The 25,344-nt window shown below is 36.9% G+C and overlaps 1 long non-coding RNA gene and 1 other non-coding gene across 2 annotated transcripts; both read left to right on the top strand.

Moving 5' to 3' along the window:
- The first annotated feature begins 11,539 nt into the window (after positions 1 to 11,539).
- LOC141619016 (small nucleolar RNA R71) lies at positions 11,540 to 11,646 on the top strand. Its single transcript, XR_012531563.1, has one exon. It is a non-coding gene; the product is annotated as a small nucleolar RNA R71 (small nucleolar RNA).
- Positions 11,647 to 19,302: 7,656 nt separating this feature from the next.
- Positions 19,303 to 20,002, top strand: LOC141591380 (uncharacterized). Its single transcript, XR_012520837.1, has 4 exons — positions 19,303 to 19,375; positions 19,455 to 19,607; positions 19,688 to 19,799; positions 19,912 to 20,002. It is a non-coding gene; the product is annotated as an uncharacterized LOC141591380 (long non-coding RNA).
- Positions 20,003 to 25,344: the final 5,342 nt, after the last annotated feature.

The raw sequence follows: 25,344 nt of genomic DNA on the forward strand, positions 1-25,344 counted from the left end.
GAGCTTGAGTACGTGCTGATGAAGTCTATATTACTCGTATATACAATTTTTGTTTGTTGTTAACCAATACAATATCAAAGTAGGAACATTGTTTTTTGTTTTTTTATAATTTTATTCTACATGGCCTCCTATTTTGTATTCTTTTTCGAATTTTTTGTAAAAACCTCAGTATTACTAAGATTTTGCCTTGTGAAGACTTGATTGTAAACAATATCACGTTTACTAAAGAACAATATCACTATTTTCTTATCAATAGTATCAGAGTTACAGTACTTTTATGAAAGAAAATCTAATTGATTGTGTTTGTCCACCAATAGCGCAACAATTTAAAAAATAAGTATCACCCAAATAATATCAACCTGTCTCTATAACAATATCAAATCTCATAACAAAAAATATCACATTATTGTGATATTGGGATTTAATCTCTCTAGAATTTTTTAAATTCTGTAACACAATATCACCATGTTTACACAACAATATCAAACTCTAAACAAAAAAATATCAAAGTAAAAAGGATATTTAAATCCCTATTCAGTTTTATTGTATGTTGAGAAGCAATATCACACCAATCGAAGAAAAATATCACATCACACTTGAGACAATATCACACATTTTTGTGATATTGGGATTTAATTTCTCTCTAGAATTTTTAAAATTCTGTAACACAATATCACCTTACTTACACAACAATATCAAACTCTAAACCAAAAAATATCAACGAAAAAAGGATACTTAAATCCCTATTTACTTTTATTGTATGTTGAGAAACAATATCACACCAATCAAAGAACAATATCACATCACACTTGAAACAATATCACACATTGCCAATACTTATATCAGATCCAAAATGGTTAGTCATAACTACTTTTGCAAACTTTAGAATCAATATTCAAAATGTCTACCATTAGATTCATTGTCCTACCAGCTTTACATCCATCTTTTTTTAATTACATCTTCGTGCCAGTAAATCTAATTTTAATACATCACTATTGTTACTTGTCTTAATTGCTTCCTCTACCAACACCTCTTCCCCTGCCTCGATTCTTAGGATTTGCAACAGTCTTGAATCTTTTGTATCTCTTTATAAGTGGTTCTCCATCATCTTCAACATCTTCTTGGCAATCATTGACCCTGTAAACCAAATATGTTATAATTTATATAATTTTTTGTGTGCATCACCATTTTCTACCTTTTTCAATTTTCCAAATAAAACCAAATAAAAGCCAACTAATGTAAAAGTCAGGTTATCGATTTTGTACCTTTTCCGAAGAATGGGTATTTCTGTGTCAATGTTCTGTCTCCCACTACCATCGACCTTTCCTTTTGCAGTAACTTTTACATTTGTTATTACCTCCTCGACAGTTGTTTCCTTCTCAGCAGCTTTATCCTTGCCCTTTCTATTACCACACTTCTCTTTTGAAACATCAGTGTTTTTCCTCTTTTGTTTTAATGTCTTCAAGAGTTCCTCCTTGCCTGCTACAAACTCTTTAACCTTTTCCATCAAATCTGTCCTATTCTAATTTATATCAGCTAAAAGCAATGCTGCTGCCATTTCTGCCCAATAGTAGCGCCTATACACTTTCGCGGTCAAGTCGGCTTCAAACAGCTGGCCCTCATACCGAATCATGTACAACATTAAGAAGTTCCCAGATTCAGTATTGTTTATCTCGTTTTTCTGCCAATCAAAGGTGATGTTGGCAACATCAAACCCTATTATCTCTTCAGCTCTTTCGACCTTCTTCGCTTCTAGGTAGTCACTCATGTCATTAGCCTACAATGTTAACCAAAACCATTACTGATACTTGCACAAACAAATTTATTTTTCCAATGTTAATTTCAGAACTATCAATAAAACATACCACCAAATCTGCAATTTTGTGTGTCTCAGCTTCCTCCCAGTCATCGTACTCTGTATTGTCCAGTACTTCAACCGTCTCGGTTTTGAAATTTATATAGACACAAAAATAATGTTCTTTCCATAACATTGGAATAAAAATGAGATCTGCTGCCAGGTTACAGGGAACCGTGTTCTTTGTAATAAATTCATCCCATGCTGCATAAATCTTGTCTTTATTCCTTTCTTTGTATTCAGTTCCTTCCACTATTACGTCCTGTTGTGTGTATAAATGTTAAAAAGTCGTATTCGTTTTAAGAGTCAATACATTTTATTGAAAGTGTGAATATATATAAATCAAACTAAAACAAAAGCTTACCATGTGTTGAATTCCAAAAAACATTAAACTTGTATCACATTTTTCTGTGTGCTCAATGTGATTCAGAATTAACGCCCAACATTCAATCACTTTGCTATTGACGTGCACATTTGGAAGCAATGACAAAATATCCTCTCTGACAAGGTTTTGATTGTCACTGAAGCTGGCAACAACCTCACTGTACCAATCATTAAGACAAATGGTTCATATCAAAAATGAAGAATATTACATATAATATCACACCATACTAAATATAGTATCACATGCCTAATGAAAAAGTATCACAAAAACATAGTAGCACTTAAGCTGGCAAAAACCTAACTGCTTGTTTAAAAAAAATGTATCACATTCAATAACACCCTACTCTAAATATAGTATCATAGCACAAATGAAAATGTATTAAAGATTTAAAAAAAAAACATACTCTAAGGGGAAACTGTGGTCATCCAATAGGCAGTAATCAATCACTTCTTTCCTCTTGGTCAACATCTTTGCAAACTGTGATTTGTTAGCCCTCATAAACTTTGAGACGACCTTCAATTTAGGATCTGCCAAACCACAGTTGTACGTGCTTCCTAGTCCATCTGATTTCCCCTTCCTTCTGCTACCCACGACACTGGCAGAACTATCTTCTACCATATCTACATAAATATAGTCTATGTTATTCATTGCATACTGAGTATTAAAAATAAAAATAATTAGTAATGTACAAGATAGTATTAACAAATGTAACCTTTTTTTTGGTTACGGGCGTCTGAACATTCTTTTTAGAACCTTTTGTTGTCTTGCTTTTTTTGTTTCCTTTTTGCCTTTCTTTCAGCAATTTAGGAAAGAGTGTACGTTTGATGGCATTAAGGTTTTCCGCCTTCCTCAGGACCTCACTCCTTTTTTTATTTATATCACTCAAGATGAGTGTAGCTGCAATCTCCGCCCTATATAACTCCCTCTTCTTCTCATTGTCCAGTTCACAACTAAAACACTCACCAACGAAAAACATCATGTGAAACATCATGAATACGCCACAGTCCAGGTTCAAGTCTTTCGTTTGCCAAACAATTGACACATTTACCAAATCGTAGTCCTTTACTTTTAGCCCTCTTTCATAACCTTTACTGTTGATGTATTCACCATAGGTACTACCATGTACATGTTTATAGTAAACAACTAATCAATCTCAAACTTATCTAACAAAATAATTATATCATTAGTTTTTATTTTCAATATAGTACTTACAGCAATATGAGCCAGGTGTACATGTTCTTCGTCTTCAAAATCATCATATTTTCTGTTGTCCAAGTAGAAAATGATCTCCCTATTGAAATCAATACAAACTTAGACATAGTGCTCTTCATAGAGCAAAGGTATGAATACCTATGATTTTCAGAAACAATATCAGAAACAATATCACAATTGACAAGTAACAATATCATAAAATATATTAAACAATATCACATCTAAATATGTAATTTAACTTTAACAATATCAGCAATAACTACCAACAATATCACACAGTATAAAAGACAGGGTCACAGCTAAAAGTAATTTAAATGTCTTACCATATCTGAAGTTAAATTCAAAGGTTCGTCATAAACAGTTGACCACGTATCCCATGAGACATACACATCTGCCTTAATTCTTGACACTTCATCAACATCATCTTCATCTGCTTTCAAGAGTTTCTCTAGATCACCCTGTTGTTCAAAAGGACATTTTAATTAGTCTCAATGAGACATTTTTAAAGTACCTTATTTAAATAATGATAAACAAACAGTTTTTTTCCATACTGAGTGGGCAAGGTTGTAAAAAATCCTTGTCGGCATGTTGTTGTCCTTTTGCGCCTTTTGAAACTTATTGAGCAATATTGCCCAGGACTCAATGACCACTGCTTCTATCATAGTTTCAGGCAGCAAAGACTCAATATCGCTCTTTTGTATACAATGGAAAGTTCCAAAGTCGCACACCACTTCTTTGTAAAATTTTGCAAAAAAATTAACATATTAGATTTCTTGATATAATATCACTATTATCATGTAATAATATCACACTGTTTGTAAAAGAATATCACAACTAAAATATTTATTTAATTTTAAGAAACAATATCAACACTCAGTTCTAAGAATATCACGTAGTATACACAACAGTATCACAGCTAGTATGGATCATTGTTATAGCTAGTATGGATCAGATTAAGTCATGTCTTAAATATTAAAAAAATAGTTTAATGGGGGACTTACGACTTGGTAATTGTATGATCGTTAAGAAAGCAATAATCCATGACCTCCTTTTGATGCTTCAACACATTCTCAAATAAATGGTTGTTTTTAAACATTGATTCCGAAACAAGCTGAGCATCCTTGTCCGGTGAACCACAGACCAAAGTACAGCCCAAATTATGAGGTATCATATCTGCTGAAGAAGGTACTTTGCTCGTTACTTCTTTGCTCGTGTGCAACAAATACTCATCGATGCTTCTCATTCTTGTTTCTGCCAATTGAACATTTGTTACAACTGATGCGATCCCGCTAAGTGTTCACAAATTAAGATGTGGTCGTTGGTCACGGTCGAATCAAAACACAATTTATAGCTCCACAAACAACTCTACAATTAGTAAAGAGGTAAGTAAAGGTCGGATCCCAAGGGACGGGAGTTGAAATGAGATTTCTATTGCAACTAGTGGTGTCTAAGGGGTGTCACAAATTGGGTTGATGTAGAAGGTTACTAAACTAAAATAGCAATGAAAATAAACAAGCAAGATGAATTAAAGGGGTGTAAACAATTGATTAAAGGCACTAGGGTGTCATGGGATCATAGGGAAATCATGGGATATGATCATACAAACATGTTCTCAAATTATAAGCAAGCAATTATTGTTGTGATGGATTGAGTTGGGTTATATCTTACAATCCTAGGAAAGTTTGGGTCCCGGAGCCGAATCGATTAGATTGTACAACACCTACAAGTCGACTTAATCTTCCCTACTCAACAACATGCATGGTCTAATGAGACTCGAGTTGGGTTATGTCTTACAAGTCTCATTGAAAAGATAGAAGATGATAGTAAATGCAAGGATTCATAGGCTTAGCATTTCATCAAATATAACATGTGCATGAGTTGAGATCAAAACAAGCAAGCAAATAAAACATGAAAGCATATTAATTTAAGCATGAATCATTCCCCATGTTGGTTTCCCCTAATCACCCATTAACCCTAGCTAAGAGACTACTCACTCATTATCATGTTGATCATGCTAGCAAGGTTGTCAATCATACCAACAATATGAAACATGATGAATAGATGAAAGTAATTAACAATAATTAAAGAGGGATTAAGAGATTATACCTACTAATGATTCCAATAATAAAGCAAAGATAAAAGAAGTACTTGAATGCTTGATTGAAAAGTTGTCAATCTCCCAACAATAACCCAAATAATCTTCAATTACCCAAAATAAAGGATGAACAAAAGAGAGATTAAAGAACTAAAACTTGGATTAAAACTTGATTAATACTTGATTACAATATTAAAGAGAGATTTGTTTGATATTAACTACACTAATTATTGATAAGAATAACATGCTCCTTTAATTAGACTAATGGGGTATTTATAGTGGAAATTAGGGAGGATGCATTAGGGTTAACTAAGGGCTAAATTAGTAATTACACTTTTTAAGTTGAGCAAGGAGGAGCCGGTATTTTCTGAGAGAAGGGCTTCTTTCTTCGTAGCTTGGAGATGACAATCCGTCTTTGTGCTAGAAATCCGGGCGGAATGGGGTCGGGACGGGCGGATTCAGCGTTGGAATCCGAGCGGATTCGGGGGAATCCGGCGGATTGTGGAGGGGAATCCGAGCGGATTGTGGCAAAGCCGCTCGGATTGTCTTCTTTGCGGGACGGACGGATTGGTGACAATCCGCTCGGATTGTCGATCAAAGAACAAATCTTCTTCTTTTCTTCCCTTTTCTTCATAAATTCCTTGGGGATTTCCTTGGGGACTCAAGGATCTTTTCTCAACATTGCTCTTCTACTATAATATGTACAAAGGCCTTCTAATATTGTCTCTCCTTGATGCTTGGTCATTGAATTCGATCAATTTAGTCTCGTTTTGCCATGAAAATGCAAGATTCTTACTCCTTTCCTACCAAGGGATCAAAATCTCAAAGAATATGCAAAACAAAGAACTAAAGATAAGAAATGACCCAAATAAGCACTAAAAAGCATGGAAACAAGGCTAATTCGGGGGGCTAAATATGCGCCAATTATGGTCACATCAAATATCCCCAAACCGAACCTTTGCTCGTCCCGAGTAAAGAGGTGACAAAGACTAGGACCAATACTAACCTATCCTAATAATATAGCCGATATGAGACAATTAGCGGGTCTCACTCTGCCCCTTCAACTCACAACAAGACAACCATGAGGTAGGATGCCTTCTTGCAAGGCAAGGTGGGTCTTGCCAAAATGGCGACACATCCAAACTTTAAGCACACAAAAACACATAATGGATGCATCTACAAAAAGAATAGCCACTCCCTCATCAAGTGGCGGAGGCACTAAAGAGGAACAATTTTAAGAGCATGTAATCCTTCACAAATACTAGTTCAACAAATTACTAAGTCTAAGAGGATGGCACTAAATCACCTCCAAATGGTGTTAAACTAGACTACTTTCTTCCTCAATTTCCAAATGCTTTCGTCAAGAGCGATCGGATGGTGGTGGAATGATGATCCCTATGATGCTAGTGGCATATGACATGACAAGTCTCGAATTCTCTACAAAAGTAAAGGTCATGGATCGTCCCAAGCTCGACCAAGTGGCTTGACAAAAGGCTTTTTGGGAATGAAATGCTCAAATCTTTATTCACAACGGGTGGATATGACTAGTATTCAAAATTGTCCTCATTTCACTTTCACATTTCAAAAATTTAAGATGGGGTTTGTCCCTTCCGGGCTAGTGTCCTTTGCTTTCGCCAATCGCTTATTAGGCAACCGGTTAACCTCTAGACAATAGCTTTTCGGGGTGATAGTCACTCTGTCTCTGGGCGGACGAATTCACAACCGTATGGGGGCCCAATTCAATGGATCCCACACCAAAGCACATCGAAGTGGTACGCCTCCATCAAAACAACTTAACTTTCTCAACTTTCAACAATTCATAACATTTGAGGTTTCCTTGGCATTACATTACTTCCACATGACAAAATTTCTTTGAAATGAGCACTTCAAGCTTATTGATAGAAAATATTTTTGGGTTGCCTTACCACAAGGTCAAACAAGGTCACCTAGACAAGTTAACCAAGTCCACATCGCATCACGGGGTTGGATAGGTGACTCACATGCAAACCCTTGACTAGGCCTTGGGTCATGGGTCAAAAGACACTAGTATGACACTATCTAGGGTGTTTTACAACCATTCTAGTAGGCAAAGTCTTAAGTTGAACAAGTATTTATAATGGCTTAGTTGCTCTTGTCAAAGTTCCTAAATAGGCATTTTTCAAAACATTTCTAACATGCAACTACATGCCATGATGCAACTAATATAAACATCCTAATGCAAGTGATTCTATCAACTAATATGACATATAAACTAAATGCAAGTCCTAAATTCACATTGTTACACCGCATCAATCAAAATAAAGCCACATAGTCATTAACATAAAGAGGAAAAAGGAGATTGGAAAGATCATACCATGCGGTCTTCAATATCCTCATGTCTCGGATGTGGCGTAGTCAATCAATGTGAACAAGGATAGAACAAACACAATATATACAAGACAATATATACAAGATTACAACAAGAAATAAACATGTTTTTGGGTTTTCAATTTTCAAATTTTTATGATTTTTGAAATTTTTCAATTTTTTTGGTTTTTTGAATAAGAGTTAAATGTTAGAATTCCCATCCCCACACTAATATCGGCATTGTCCTCAATGGCCAAAATGATGGAAATTATGCAAAGATGATGCATGATTTCTATACTAAATGCAGTCTATACTAAGCTACACTACATGATGCATGGTTTTTGTTATGACGGAGAGGATAATTTAGATTACCTCCTGTTGCGTATGCATTAACTTCCCCAAACCGAGTGAGACACTATTGCTAATGTCCAAGGATGGGTATAGTTCATGCACACACTATGCTATGCATGAAACTAATTTGTCATTTTGGATTTTGAAAACGGGAACAATAGAATGAGAACACCTCAATGGTACCGAGGTGTGAGTCCTCTAATGGGGCTAGGACTACTCCAACAATGATCAAAATTAATATAATACAAAGAGAGAAATAGACAAACCATGAGAGTGTAGGAGTCTCCAAGGCTTGCTAATCTTCCATCATGCTATCATCACCACTTCCCTCATGAGAAGTGGTCACATTACCACTTTCCTTGTCATTTATTTGTGATGGAGAGGATGAGGGTTTTGATGTTGTGGGTAGTGTTTATGAATGAATGAATGAATGAAGGTGGGAGGGGTTTTAAAGAGACCGAAATTTTCCAATCTGCAGGGGCAATCCGTGCGGATTCTGCCCAATCCGTGCGGATTCTGCTCTTTCTGAACTTTGCAAAACTCGCCTAAAGACGGGCGGATTTGTGACAATCCGCTCGGATTTGCTGAACACGGGACGGGCGGATTTGCTTAAAGACGGACGGATTTCAGTCCAGAAAATTTTGCTTGTTTTCCTCAGCTGCAAAGACGGACGGATTCTTCAAGACGGGCGGATTCTTCACAGGACGCCCGGATTCAGTCACAGTCAAGAATTTTTCAAAATTTAGCTCAGTTCAGGACGGGCGTCTTTTCTGCAATACGCTCGGATTCTGTAAGACGGGCGGATTCTCTGGAATCCGCTCGGATTCTTCCCCTGTGTACACGGATTCAGTTCCATCCGTGCACACTGCATTTCCCATACCGTTCTTCCATTCTTTTTTCAAGTCTTGTGTTCATCATTGTGGGGGCACTACTAAGGCATGGATAGCCTAGGCAATTGCCATCCCCACAGTAAGCTAAAAGCACTACACATCAATTGAAATCGTTAGTCCCTCCCCCACTTCTCTCAAACATGACAATTATTTTGGTCAAAGTAAATAAAAATCCAAAGATGACAAAAATGCAATACAAGAATTGAAATGTAAGTTAGGGAGTTAGAAATATTTACAAGTGGTGGTTTAGGGAGGACTCCACCAAACTCTCATTCTTGATGAGATGTCAAGGGGGCATGTCCAAGGTGTTGTTGATGTTGCTCAACACCTTGAAGAAGTAATCAAAAGCTTGTTCATTATCATGGTAGAGGTTCTCAATAGACCGTGGCCCTTGTTGTTGGTCTTGATCGATGGCATTACCAATGTAGGGATTAAAAATCCCTTCAAAATCGTCGTCCCAAGGACCACAAACTTCATCGAGTTGATCATTGAAAATCTCTTGCTTAGATGGAGACAACTCTCCCAATTTCTTCTCTTGGCCAATGAGGTCATCCTCTTCTTCCTTGGTTGATTTTGATGAGCTTTGCAAGCTCTCCTTGTCACAATTCACTTGCTCTTTGAATGAAGCATCTTCAATTTTCTTCTTCCATTGGAGTTCCGTTTTCTTCCTTTCATCTTTTCGGCTATAATGATCAATCATGAAACATGGCTCATGCAAACGAGGAGCTCTCATAGTCTTGTCAAGATTAAAAGTTATGCTTTCATCTCCCACTTCTAGAGTGAGCTCACCATGTTTCACATCAATTACCGCACCGGCGGTGTGTAGGAAAGGTCTTCCTAGGATGATTGGAATGTTGGAATCCTCCTCCATATCAACAATGACAAAGTCCACCGGGATGAAAAACTTCCCAACTCGCACGGGAACATCTTCCCATATCCCTAACGGTGTCTTCGTCGATCTATCGGCCATTTGGAGTGTGATGTTAGTGCATTTAAGCTCTCCCATCCCCAACCTTTTACTCACCGAGTACGGCATGACACTCACACTAGCCCCTAGATCACATAAGGGTTTGTTGATCGTTGTGTCGCCAATGGTACACGGTATTGAGAAGCTTCCCGGATCCTTTAACTTTGGAGGTGAACTTCCTTGAAGTATTGCACTACTCACCTTAGTGAAGGCGATAGTCTCAAGCTTCCGGATCGACTTCTTCTTTGTGAGGATATCTTTCATGTATTTCGCATAGGCCGTAACGTGATTGATTAATTCCGTGAAAGGAATTGAGACTTCCAAATTCTTCACAATTTCCATGAACTTTCCCAGTTGATCATCAAATTTGGGCTTGGCTTGACGACTTGGGAAAGGAAGTCTAATCACAATGGGCTCCTTCTCCTTGGCCTTGTCTTCATTTTTCTTTGAACTTTCTTCTTTTGATGATTCTCCATCTTTGGAGTTTTGCACAATTTCTTCCTTTTCACTAGCTTCCACAACTTTATCCTCAACTTGCTTCTTCGGTGCTTCATACCTTGTACCACTTCTCAAGTGAATGGCACTAACCGTTTCATGTCTAGGGGGATTACTTTGAGGTGGTAATTGCCCCTTTTGTCTTTGTGAGCTTGAAGATGCTAGTTGAGTCAATTGTGTTTCCAACATCTTGGTGTGAGCTAGAATGTTGTTGATGGTGGTTTCCTTTGCTTGGCTATCTTTTTGCATTTGAGTGAAAAATTCTTGTTGATTCTTTTGCATTTGGAGGACCGCTTTTTGGACATCAAAGCCTTGGTCATTTTGGTGATTGTATGGATTTTGATTTTGGTAACCTTGGTTTTGATTGTAAAAGGGTCTTTGATTTTGGTTTCTCATGGGTGGTGGAGTGTATGTTGTTTGAGGGTTTTGAATATTTTGGCTTTTGTATGAGAGATTTGGATGGAATTTGGTGTTTTCATTGTAAAAGTTGGAATAAGGGGTACCACTCTTGTATGCTTGGAAAGCATTCACTTGTTCATTTGTTCCCCTACATTCACCTTGGTCATGTCCCAAAGTTCCACAATTCTCACATATCCCACTTGGGATTGATGAGGATGCCGTCATGGCATTATCATGATGCTTTGATGATTTTGAGTTTTCCTCAAGTCTAGCCATAGCTTGTTCAAACTTCAAGTTGATTGTATCAATGTGAGCACTAAGTTGAGCACCCAATTGAGTAACGGAGTCCACTTCATGCTTTCCTCCTCTAGTAGCCTTACGAGGTCTACTATATTGTGAGTTATGGACCGCCATTTCCTCAATCTTGTTCCATGTTTGATTGTCATCAACTTCGGTGAACATGCCATTTGATCCCATATTGAGAATGTTCCTAGAATCTTCATATAAACCATTCCAAAATTGTTGCACCAAAAACCATTCGCTAAGTCCATGGTGAGGACATGAGCGACAAATTCCCTTGAACCGCTCCCAAGCTTCATACAAAGACTCTTCATCCCTTTGCTTAAAACCCGTAATTTGAGCTCTTATCATGTTAGTCTTTTCCGGTGGGTAGAATTTTTTGTAGAAAGCTAGAGCCAACTTCTTCCAAGAATCTATTCCAAGGGTGGCCTTATCAAGGCCCTTCAACCATTGCTTCGCGGTGCCGATTAAGGAAAAAGGAAATAAGACGCATCTAATTTGGTCTTGAGTCACGCCCGTTTGAGAGATAGCATCACAATAGTCGCAAAAGGTTTCCATATGAGAATGAGGGTCCTCACTAGGCATCCCCCCGAATTGGCTCCTCTCAACTAATTGGATGAAAGCGGACTTGGCAATAAAATTTCCGGTTAGATGTTGCGGTGTAGGAGTACCATTTGGAAGATTCTCCTCGGTGGGTACGGAGTGTGACGAGAATTTTGGCATTGTAGGTGGATTTTGTGGGGTATTGTGTAATGGGTTTTCTTCTCCTTCTATTGCGAAAGGATTGACAAACTCACTAGTGGGTTGGACAACTTCACTAATACCTCGTAAATTCCTCCTAACAACTCTCCTATTGTTCGTCAAGGTTCTTTCGATTTCACGGTCAAAAGGTAACAAATCACCTTGTAACCTTCTAGACATGCAAAATATCAAACAACTCGAAAACAATTAGAACAAACCTTGAGGAGTTTTACTTCCTCAAGGCGAAGAAAGACACAACTAATGACAATAAAAATAAATCTAAATCAAACAAACACCGTCCCCGGCAACGGCGCCATTTTTTGATGCGATCCCGCTAAGTGTTCACAAATTAAGATGTGGTCGTTGGTCACGGTCGAATCAAAACACAATTTATAGCTCCACAAACAACTCTACAATTAGTAAAGAGGTAAGTAAAGGTCGGATCCCAAGGGACGGGAGTTGAAATGAGATTTCTATTGCAACTAGTGGTGTCTAAGGGGTGTCACAAATTGGGTTGATGTAGAAGGTTACTAAACTAAAATAGCAATGAAAATAAACAAGCAAGATGAATTAAAGGGGTGTAAACAATTGATTAAAGGCACTAGGGTGTCATGGGATCATAGGGGAATCATGGGATATGATCATACAAACATGTTCTCAAATTATAAGCAAGCAATTATTGTTGTGATGGATTGAGTTGGGTTATATCTTACAATCCTAGGAAAGTTTGGGTCCCGGAGCCGAATCGATTAGATTGTACAACACCTACAAGTCGACTTAATCTTCCCTACTCAACAACATGCATGGTCTAATGAGACTTGAGTTGGGTTATGTCTTACAAGTCTCATTGAAAAGATAGAAGATGATAGTAAATGCAAGGATTCATAGGCTTAGCATTTCATCAAATATAACATGTGCATGAGTTGAGATCAAAACAAGCAAGCAAATAAAACATGAAAGCATATTAATTTAAGCATGAATCATTCCCCATGTTGGTTTCCCCTAATCACCCATTAACCCTAGCTAAGAGACTACTCACTCATTATCATGTTGATCATGCTAGCAAGGTTGTCAATCATACCAACAATATGAAACATGATGAATAGATGAAAGTAATTAACAATAATTAAAGAGGGATTAAGAGATTATACCTACTAATGATTCCAATAATAAAGCAAAGATAAAAGAAGTACTTGAATGCTTGATTGAAAAGTTGTCAATCTCCCAACAATAACCCAAATAATCTTCAATTACCCAAAATAAAGGATGAACAAAAGAGAGATTAAAGAACTAAAACTTGGATTAAAACTTGATTAATACTTGATTACAATATTAAAGAGAGATTTGATTGATATTAACTACACTAATTATTGATAAGAAGAACATGCTCCTCTAATTAGACTAATGAGGTATTTATAGTGGAAATTAGGGATGATGCATTAGGGTTAACTAAGGGCTAAACTAGTAATTACACTTTTTAAGTTGAGCAAGGAGGAGCCGGTATTTTCTGAGAGAAGGGCTTCTTTCTTCGTAGCTTGGAGAAGACAATCCGTCTTTGTGCTAGAATCCGGGCGGAATGGGGTCGGGACGGGCGGATTCTCAGCGTTGGAATCCGAGCGGATTCAGGGTAATCTGGGCGGATTGTGGAGGGGAATCCGAGCGGATTGTGGCAAAGCCGCTCGGATTGTGCTGCTGCGGGACGGACGGATTGGTGACAATCCGCTCGGATTGTCAGTCAGCAACAAATCTTCTTCTTTTCTTCATAAATTCCTTGGGGATTTCCTTGGGGACTCAAGGATCTTTTCTCAACATTGCTCTTCTACTATAATATGTACAAAGGCCTTCTAATCTTGTCTCTCCTTGATGCTTGGTCATTGAATTCGATCAATTTAGTCTCGTTTTGCCATGAAAATGCAAGATTCTTACTCCTTTCCTACCAAGGGATCAAAATCTCAAAGAATATGCAAAACAAAGAACTAAAGATAAGAAATGACCCAAATAAGCACTAAAAAGCATGGAAACAAGGCTAATTCGGGGGCTAAATATGCGCCAATTATGGTCACGTCAACAACCTCCTTCAATTGAGTCACGACACTGTTATCCTCATTCCTTTTCTGTGTCTCTGTTCCACTGCCCTCTGGATGAGCTTTTTCACTCTTCAACTCCACTTCACTTTCATCTTCAACAATTTTCTTCGCCTCTGTTCCACTTCCCTCCATATGAGCTTTGTCACTATGCAACTTCACTTCAATTTCATCCTCGGCAGTGCCCATTTCTCCCAAACCAACATTTGAAACACCCTCTTTTAATTGTGTTGCCACATTGGTATTCTCATTAGTTTTATTAACCTCTTCATCAATGCCTTTCTTATTTGTTGTATCAGCATTACTATTTATCCCCTCATCAACAGCCCCTGTTACTCCTAAACCAACTTTTGAAATTAATTCATCCAAATTTGAATCCATATAATTACCCTGCTCATCATGTTGGCCTCCTTCATCACCACTGTTCAATTTTGTAACATCATTATTTTCCTCATCTTATTGATTATTATTGCACTCCAAATCATCATCACTGTGTAGTTCTTTATCCGTACATCCACCATATACCCTGTTCAACTCTTTGTACTGCATCTTCAACAACTCAGTCCATACATCAAACGTCGGCAGCCCTTGTTTTTCCTTCTCCTTTTCATATGACCTGGCTATGGCGTAGTCCATAAACTTGTGAAAGCTTTGATCTTTAAAGAAAGACTGTGTTGGGGATATGGGAGGAGCTGCAGCTTGATTTGTTGTTGTAAATTTATCATTATTACAAGCCTCTTTGTAACCAGCGTCTTGTTCAGCAGCATCTTCTTCAACAACATCTTGTTCAGCAGCATCTTCTTCAGCAACGGCTTCATTATCACCGTCTTTCCTGGCACCAGCTTGTGTAGATGTACTTGGTTCATCCATTGGATTTCTCGGTTTCATATTGATGAGCTCCCTCATGTTATGTACATATCTTGAATAGAACAATTCATTGTCCCTCTTCATGCGTAGATAAATTTCATGAGCACTCTGCCAAATGACATAGTCAATAAAATATCAGAAGCCATTTAAAAAATTAGGCCATGACAAAAAATATATCACAAGTAGTAAAATAAAATATCAGAAGCCGTTTAAAAAATAGGCAGTTTGTTAATACATTGTTGTTAACAAGAGTTATTATCCATCTGCAGTATTTGTGATTTTATTAAATGATATCACTCTAAGTAAACAATAATATCACACTTTATAGAAAACAATATCAAAGTAAAAGTGGTTTTCAAAAACCTTATCCAGGTTTGTTCTTTTGACAAGGAATATCACAACAGTTAAAGAATAATATCATAATATAAGCAACATAATATCACAGTTTTTCAGTAACACAATATTAAAAACTCCAAGAAACCAGCAAGGCATTATTCCTTACATCCATTGCTCTTGCTCTAATCTGTTTGTCAGTTTCAACACCGGCAGGTAATTTAACCATCATGTACCCCTGTTTTGTTTCCGTTCCAGCATCAGGTTCATGATCAGAGCTCTGCGTTAGTCTCAACTTTGTTTCTTCTGGAAAATACCTATGTTAGTTTTTGAAACCATTTTTAAAGTTATTTACATTCAAAATAAATCAAAGAGGGATTGTTTTTTACCTTGTTGTTGTTGGCAGATTGGGTACTCAATCTTGGATACTGGTGCATTTCCCACCGATTTTGTACTCTTATCATCATCAACCCTCTTCGACAGTGATGCATCATCCCAATGCTTGATAAGGGGTAAAGTGTGTGGCAAAATATCTCCCTTAAAATTAAATCTATGGAAATACGCAATCATAAGAACTACTATACACCCAGTTATAGTAGACCTTGAATGTTGTTTGCACACACTAATACTATCAACCATCTCTTGAAAGACATAAGCACACCAGTCTTAGTTTCTTATGCTACTGACATTCACAACAGCCTTAACCAGTTTCAGATCAAGAGTTTTATTTGAAGATGGTGCAAGGAAAATGACATCTTTGTACATTACGAACAGCCTCTTAAAGTCATCATCAGCATTATTACAAGCCATCAACCAGTCATGCACTTGTTTCACCATAATTGGAGCAGAAGTACTCTCCAACCCAAACTTCACCCTCCATGCATTTTTCAACTTGTTGTTCTCCACAGTAGTTTTAGTTCCTGGGATTACGAGCTCTATAGGTTCAACTCCTCTAGGAAGTTGAAAGATGTCGTGGACGTCATGTTTTGTCAATATAAAATCCCACTTCTTGGTTTTAAACATATTGCACGTACAGTCAAACGCCTTTAAAAGTAAGTTCATAATTCCATGTGGTATTTGTGTTAACTTCAGCTCTAACAAACCACCAAACCCTATCTCCCTCACAGACTGTTTTTGTTCTACATTTAGGTTGTTAATCAGCTCAACCAATTGTTTTGGCCTACACTTCGTCTGCAATGCATGTGCCTTCTTCTTTTTGACCTCAGGTTGCTCTACAAGTTCATTTTGTATCATCTGTTCTATTTCCTGGTTCCCTTCCTTTGACTTCTTCATTGATCTTTGTTCAACTCCATCGTTTGTTGCTAGAGGCCTCTTTTTTGCAGTGTTTTTATTATATTTCTGTGAAACAACCAAGTCCATTTTGGCTGAAGATGAGTATCTGCATTTAAACATAGCACAATATTAGAATTATTAACAATCAATATCACAACTATTTTGTAAAATTATCAACACACATTTACATAATCAATAGTTAACAAAAATTTATGATAATCCAGTATGACAAATCTAAAAATTATACTAAAAACCGCAGAAATTGAAGAAAATGAGTAACGATTGTACCCCAACTATGTTTGTCAGAATTATACTAAAAATTGCAGAAATTATGATGTGCAAGTGCAAGTATATCACATCATACAAACAACAATATCAAAATTATGATGTGCAAGTGCAAGTATCTTGACGTTCAATACCACATCCAAAACAGTATCACAGTTCTTATTGGTATCGCATGAATGTAAATTGAACTTTGATCACTAACTGTCAAAATTATGAAACCGCATCACTGTATCATCAAACAACTTCAATTCTATATTATGAGACTGTAATTTTTAAGTCTTAAGCAATATGAATCCCTAATTTTCATAATTAAACAATGTCAAACCCTAAAATCGCGATCAAACAACATTAAACCCTAATTTTCCCAATTAAAACAAGTAAAACATCTAGTAAACAACTACATTGATAATTAATCGTTTGAAATCGTCAAGTACATCATAGTACTGTACATGCAAGTGCTGTATACGCAATTAAATTCGTGTAATTCAATGTACATACTATAATTTCGAACAATATCAACATGTATACACAATTCAATACTACATAAGATGAATAAAAACTGCAGAAATTGAAGAAAATGAGTAACGATTGTACCTCAACTATGTTTGTCAGAATTATACTAAAAATTGCAGAAATCTATTGACCGAACAATGCTAGATTATTGATATTCAGTTGGAATCGTCTTCAATTTTGGATGTTCTTCCGGTTTTCAGTGAGATTTTTTTATTTTACTTGTTTTGAATTTTTTTTACCTAAATTTGAACTTTTAGAGAGAGAATGAAAAGTGAAAAATCAACTGCTGAACGGTTTTTGTTTGTGAAATATAGGCGTGATATTGTGTCGTATATCGTCTGATATAAATTTGGCCTCACGGGACTCAAAAATAAAGGTGGACTCACCGGATCCCGCCCCTCTCTCTCTCTCTCTCTCTCTCTATATATATGTATATATATATATATATGTATATGTATATATATATATATATGTATATATATATATATATGTATATATATATATATATATATATATGTATATATATATATATATGTATATATATATATATATGTATATATATATATATATGTATATATATATATATATATATATATATATATGTATATATATATATAGGATCTGGTGAGAACGAGTATTCGATGCAAACGGTGAGAACGAACTACAACCACAAGATTTAAAACAATTGTACGGCTGATATTATTGACGGAAACAAATAAAAACTCAAAACAAACAATCTTAGCAAACGTTTTCCCTTCTCTCTCTACCTTAATCTTCTCTCACTAAATCACAGGAAAAAAAATCCGCGAAAATTCCAGAAAAAAATTGCGATTCACAGTAAATAGCGCCACAAAATCAATGAATTGGTCTTAATTGATACAAATTGTTCAAGTAATTGATGTACGTCTCTGAAATTTTTCAACTTTTACCACATAATTGATGTATGTACATATCAATTTGTACCGTTTTGATTTTAATGGTTTTCGTTTTTGGTTTTTGTCTTGATTTGTAGGGATTTAATGGAAATCGAAGGATCTATTGTTGTCGTTGATCCTACTGATTCAATTTTTGCAGCTGCTAGTAATGACCGTTGCACAGATATCTTCTGAATTAGGTATGAATATATTTTAAATTGATATGACATTATCATTCAAGGTTTGTTTTTGATCGTCTTCTAATTGTTGGGAGTCAGTGTATCTAGTGAAGTAATTGTTAAGAATCAGTGATAAATAAAGCAGATGATACATAGTATTGAAGGTTTCTATTGTTGTTTTCTTAAATTTATTTAATGTATATAGTAATATAATTCATACTTATTAGTCCTCATATAAAAGCAGATGATAACTTAGCCCTCTTGTTTGTTATGTTTTATTGGCGTATCTGGTAATATAATTGATGCGTGTCAGTTTTAAGATGGCGTATCTGGTAATATAATTGATGCTTTCCAGTTTTAAGACAAATTTAAATGATGAATATGACCTGTTGTCTTCCAAATTTGATTAATGTATCCAACAATCATATATAGGTACCTATATAAGATGAATTGTACCTTACTGTGCATCTATTAAGATAGTTTAGTCATTGGGTACATAGAAGGGAAAAGAAAAACTCGGTTGAAACTAGAATGTTGATGCTCAAAGAGTTTAAGAGAGTATATCGGCGACTCGAAAGAACCGTGGTTATGAAACCGTTAGAAAGGAGGGATATGATCGCTAGGAAATTGATGATGCAAAAATATAAGTATATTGAACCTACTAAAACTATAGGGCATGTCCCTGGTGTCCATGTTGGTGACGAATTTTACTTACGGGTTGAGTTGATGATAATGGGTTTACACTTTCAGTTGATAAATGTGATTGATTCTATGATAACTTCTCCATATGAGACATTGTTGGCCCTTTGCCCTTCACTTCAAAAGAATTTGTTGTTGAGCTGCCCAGGGAATGTAAAGGAGGTTCAAGCAGGTTTGTGTGACACATTCAGTCTCTAATGGTCTGCGTAACTCGAATAAACACAAACCGACTTGTTTTGTTTTTTTGGCAGTGAATCGAGGAAATTTGAGGTTTCTGTAAAGTTGGCTTCAAGGGTTGATGTCCATCATTTGAAGGAATTTCTCTTCGGGAGAAACACTGAAACACCACAAGATGCCATACAAGTTCTTGATGTTGTCTTGCGAGCTGCGAAGAGTTTAAAAGAGTAATCAAAATTAATTGTACTTGTGTTCTTTCGTTTTCGTTGTATTCTTTTTTACTGAATTTGTGTTTCTTGGCAAACAGGTATGTTATAATTGGAAGATCTTTCTTTTCTGAGGATTTGGGCAAAGGGAATCTGGCAGATGGTATTGAGTTCTGGAGGGGATTACTCAGATGGGACTATCTCTAAACATTGGTATGTTAATCTCTTGGTAAACACTTACCAGCTTCCGATTTGTAAAACAATTTCTCAAGGGAATGCGAATTTAAAATATTCTAATGTGTTTTGCAACTATATTTTGTCGTAGATTCATCTTCTCAGCCTTTCTTCAAACCATTATGTGTTACCTCATTCGTGATGGAGAATGTGAAGTTAAGAGATCTTTCCAGGCCACTTAATGATGCGGCTCGTTTGAAGGTAATTAATATTTAGCTTTGGTATATGGTGGCTATTTATCTAGTTACATTGAAGTTAGAAGTCTAATAGAGCTACTTTTTTCCTTCTCTGAGTCCTTGCTTTCTGATATGTCTTCCCTTAATGCAGGCAAGTGAGGGCAACACGTATACGGATATAGAGGCTGTTTATCAGTGTCTTCAGACTGAATATGGAACTAGTCAAGAAGACCTGATTTTATACGGGCAGTCAGTTGGAAGTGGACCCACCCTACACCTAGCTGCAAAGCTTCCAAGGTTAAGAGGAGTTGTTTTGCATAGTGCCATCCTCTCTGGACTTCACGTTCTATGCCAAGTTTTCATTCTGTGTTGATAGATATAGGGTATGTGCTTTTTTGTCTTCCGTTTGAACCTATTTTTTGCTTTTGTTATTGGAACGAGTACTTTGATGTAATATGCTTTCTTCTTCTCATTTATTTTATCCTCATTTGGCTATGGATGGTAGTCTAGCAGTCTTAACTTTGATAATATATTTGTAAAAACGTAGCTAGAAGCTAATTAAACGTAACTAGAACACGTTAAAGCGTACTTAGTTGCTAAATAGAACCTTAAGTATATAATAAAATTGGGTGCCACTGTAATACTCCGTATTTATATGTCTTGGGGGTACTCTATCGAGTAGCCCTTACTCTGTCGAGTAAGGGCAAGTTGCGAAGATAAATAGTTTCGACTGTTGGGCACTCGATCGAGTAGTCAGGCACTCGATCGAGTAAGGGGGTACTCGATCGAGTACCTTGGGTACTCGATCGAGTGTCCGGTTTTACGGGGGAGTTTTCTCGGGTTTTGTTAATTACGCGATTAAGGTATTTAAACCAATTCGTCTTTGTTCTAAATCACTTTTTACAAAACCTAAAACCTGTTTAAGAGAGAAAGCAACTTGTCTTCTTCCTAATCGCGTTCTTGACAATTGCTTAGGAGTTCGACGGTCGGTTTGCATCGTAGTTTGTGTCGTTGGATTCCTTGCGTCAAGGGTAAGCTTTTAATATAATTTCTATAATGTTTTGTTAAGATTGATGAAACCCTAATTTAGGAATTGGGGTTTTTATGAGTAGTATTTGAATGGTAGCATCTATGTGTTGTATGGTAGGAGGAGAATTCGTAGAGGAGCCGTTTTGATACAAATTGTAGATACCGTCTGCGTGTTGTGCTTTCCGGGTAGGATTTCCTACTCGCATTAGTCCCATAATGGGATATTGGTGATGTCTTGTAGATAGTTATTTGATATGATGATTGTAATTGTGATTGTGATTGTGGTTGTGTTTGTGATGGTTCTCGAGATGCGTTCTCGGCTGAGTGGGGTCACTTGTGGGAGTGATCTCACGCCCTAGTTTCGCCCTTCGTGGAACCCGCCACGAAAGGGGATGTGCACATTAATGGACGGGGTTATCGCTCGTACGATGAGCGGGGCTTAGGTGGGAACGCAGGCGGTCCCCACATCGGGTGGTCCAAAGGACGACGATTGAGATGATGTGAGGTGGTGGTGTTTGTGTGTGTGATTCAGTTTAAAATTGTCTGTTTGTCTTATTGTTGTTATCTATTTTGATTGTGTGATTAGTACTTGACCCCTGTTGTTTTGTAAACCTGCGGTGATCCATTCGGGGATGGTGAGCGGATATTGAACAGTATAGAGATATCTTTGGGATAGGCCGGGATGGCCACGACATGACGATAGAGTCTTCCGCTGTAGTCTAGTTTTATTTATATTTCATTGAGAAAGATGCAGTTTGGAATAATGTATTATACTTTCAGTTTGGTTTCGAGGATTGTACTTATTCATTAAACTACTTATAATAAATGTTGTTTCTGTCTTGTCTACTTGATTATCATACCTCGGGCAACCGAGATGGTGATGTCTTCATACCTGAGTGGTCCTGGTAAGGCACTCGGAGTATGGGGTGTTACAAATGGTATCGAGCGACGATCCCGAAACCCGTAACCAATGAACTTAATGAACATAGGGAGTCAATTAAAATGAACCCGGGTAAAAGTTGTAGGAGCTAGTGCAAAGGCTTGGGAGACGTCCTAAAGCCGCAAGGGGTCGCCCTACAACTTTGAACCGGTCACGTGGGAAAGTGTTTGTCGAGTCGTATGTGTGTTTGGTTAATCAATGAATGTGATGGAATGTGTTAATTGTTGGATGTTGAAGTAGAAAGTTGAGCATGTGAAAGAAAATGGTGATATGAGGAAACTTGTTGATGAGATATATAGAACTGTGGTTGGAATGAGAAACATGATGGATGATTCATAATGTGACATAATAATAACATGCGAATAGAAATGTTGTGTTGTATACGTATATTTTGTCTGCATAGAGTTGTATGATAAGTTTATGTACTTGTCCACGATTGTTCATGGGTATATGTTGTAAGAAGTGTGTAGCTGTAATTGATGAATTAGTTGGAAGAGATTAAGTAAGTAATTGCATAAGAATATGAAATTCATGGGTGGAGCATGTTTATGTGGGTAAATCGTGATTGACAAGTTAAATAACCTATGTGCATGATGAATGTTGTTGCTTGATTTTTGAAAATAGTAACGTATGATTACGAATACTGGTTTTATGAGTTTTGGACTGGTTTTGTTTGCGTGGTTGTTGTTTAAGTCGTTTGGGAAGTAAAAATCAATAGTTGTGTTTTTCGTTTATAAAGAGGTTGTCTTTAAACTGTTATAACTTGAGATGCATAAATGATTTTGATGTGATTCCAATTGGAGATGATAGCTTGTCCTTTTACGATTCTAACGATAGGTCACACGCCCAAATTGACCAAGTAATGAGTGAGTTATGACTGTTTTACGAAATCTGGACAGTGCTGAGAATTAGGGTACTCGATCGAGTATCCTTGGTACTCGATCGAGTAAGGGGGCACTCGATCGAGTACCTAAGTTACTCGATCGAGTAGCCCTGGTGATTTGTTTTACGTGCTTCTGATCTTGACCTACTCGATCGAGTAAGTCCCTTACTCGATCGAGTGGCCTGTACTCGATCTAGTGACCCCTGTTTTGGGTCATATGCTTATCTCTTGAAATCGTTGCATATTATGTTTAATTCAAAGTTATTATTTTGCTCTTTTATGCATTGTTTTACATGTATATTGGTCTTGACGCGTAAGTTACCCAATCTTGTGGTGTAGTGAGTGGCACCTGTGGTGAGTATGAGTTCGGTGGGAGGACATGAGTTATATGTGTTGTGATAGATAGTGAAAAAAGAAAAGGAAGATTGGTATGGTGTATAGAGACATAGAGTATGTTTTGTGAGATGAGATGAGTGATATGTTTGTATGTTGAGTAACGTAAAAGTAGGTGAATGTGGGCAAAGGATGATGTGAGTCTAAGGAACGTGAGAATGAAAGGATTGAGAGTAAGGATATGGATAGTGACAACCTGAGATGTGTAAAGAATTATGGAGGGAGGTAGTTAAGAGCCGTGTGGGTTAAGAATATACATAATGAAAGTTCGTTTTAAAGGGGTTGAGAAGAGGGGTATATAGTGAACTGTGTGGAGACATGTCGCGGGGTGGAGGTTTGGCTTTTTAAGAGATGAAACTATTGTGGGTTTTCCTTGGGCAATTAGCGGTATGAAAGGAATTTTGATTTCTAGAGATGTAAGAAGGAGATGCAATTGTTGAACAAGAACGTTGATTTTATGGATGGATTAGTGGCAAGGGTGATTGATGACATAATAAGAGAATATTTGTGGTAAGAAAGAGTGAGATGATATCGATATGAAATAATTAGATGTGAGTTTTGGAGCGGTGAGAACGAATCGGATTTCTAAAGAGTTAGCTAGAAGGAATAAGGAGTTGAACTATTAATTGGTATTATTGAGTGTAAAGAGAAAAGAAGGATAAAAGTAAGCTGAGGAAAATATTCACCGGAGTCATGTGATATAAAGGTAAGGAATCATTGAAATGTGTGATAGCGTCACGAGGATGTTAGTTAATGGTTATAGAGGAGTTTTGGGACAACATGATTAGTAATGAGTTTCGAGGAATTAAGGAAAGTAAGAAGTTGGTAGAATATTTGCACGATACGAGATTTTTGGCGGAGAGTTAGATGATGATACAATTAAGGATAGTATTGGGAAGAATATTGAGGTAATTTTGTTGATGGATTCGATGTCTATATTTGGGATGTCAACCAAAGATAGGAAAGAAATCGTGATGTTTAGAGATAAGTGTAAGAGGTTTGATGTTGGAAAGGTGGTAGTGTTATCGTTTGTGGTGTTGTCACTAGTGGTTAAGAGTGATGGTATATTAGAAAGGTAGCAATTCTAAAAAGGTTGATTTGGTAGGGACCTGATTGTTGTGTATGATTGTAAGAGGGTATAAGATGTGGTTAGATGAGGCGGATGCTAATAGATGAATAGTAAAGGTATGGTTGTATTTGGCAGGAAGTGATGGTTGTGTGAATGGGGGAATATGTTATGAGGGGCATATGAGTTAAACTCGGGCGACAGGTAACCTTTATCGAGGGGTAACTTACGTGATCAGGATTGACTGGTTGGATGTGATTATGGGTCTATGTCATATATATAAATGTTTGTGTGAGGTTGTGACCTCACAAGAAATGGTATGGTGTGATAATTATAAGTTGTTATCTCAATTTTCTTCTCGTAATACATGTTGGATACGAGAACGTTGGAATGATATCCAAAAAGGTAATAATTTGACTGATTTGGCATGACTAGTTATGCTTGTCTGTATTCATGATACATGTCAATATGTGATATGGTAAGGGGATGATATTCACGAGGTTAGTATCTGTTTAATTCATAAAATATGTTGTGCTATGATTTAGTAAAGTGGATTTGAATAAGTTTTTTCTTGACTGAAAAGTTATCCTGAGTCAGTGTTTATGGGAGTTGTATGCAGTTGTGATGTCTATCGATGTGGTTGTGGTGCCTCGGGTGGTGATCCGGACACGATATTTAGTGTTGTGATGCGGGTATTTTCGCACTACGGTGTGGCTGTTGGTGGCGGTGTTGTGATGCCGTCACCGGTTGTGGTGGATTAGGCGGGATGATTATGATTCGAGTTTCAAAGTACATACCGATTATACATAGTTTGTTGTTCATTTGATGTTGCTCCCTGCGAGTTTCAGTTTCTGCATGTAGACAGTTGTCTTGCTTATTGATGTTCTCTTTACCAGGTTAAGTTAAGAATGAGGTAGAGTATGATAGGAAATAGAATTGAATATGTTTTCGTTGTTGTCATGGTATAGTGATGTTCTATTGATGGGATACGGTTGGGAGAGGTCGTTACAATAATTATGATCTTGTTCTAGTTAAGG

This window comes from Silene latifolia, chromosome 1 (assembly GCF_048544455.1).
Source record: "Silene latifolia isolate original U9 population chromosome 1, ASM4854445v1, whole genome shotgun sequence".
Lineage (NCBI taxonomy): Eukaryota > Viridiplantae > Streptophyta > Magnoliopsida > Caryophyllales > Caryophyllaceae > Silene > Silene latifolia.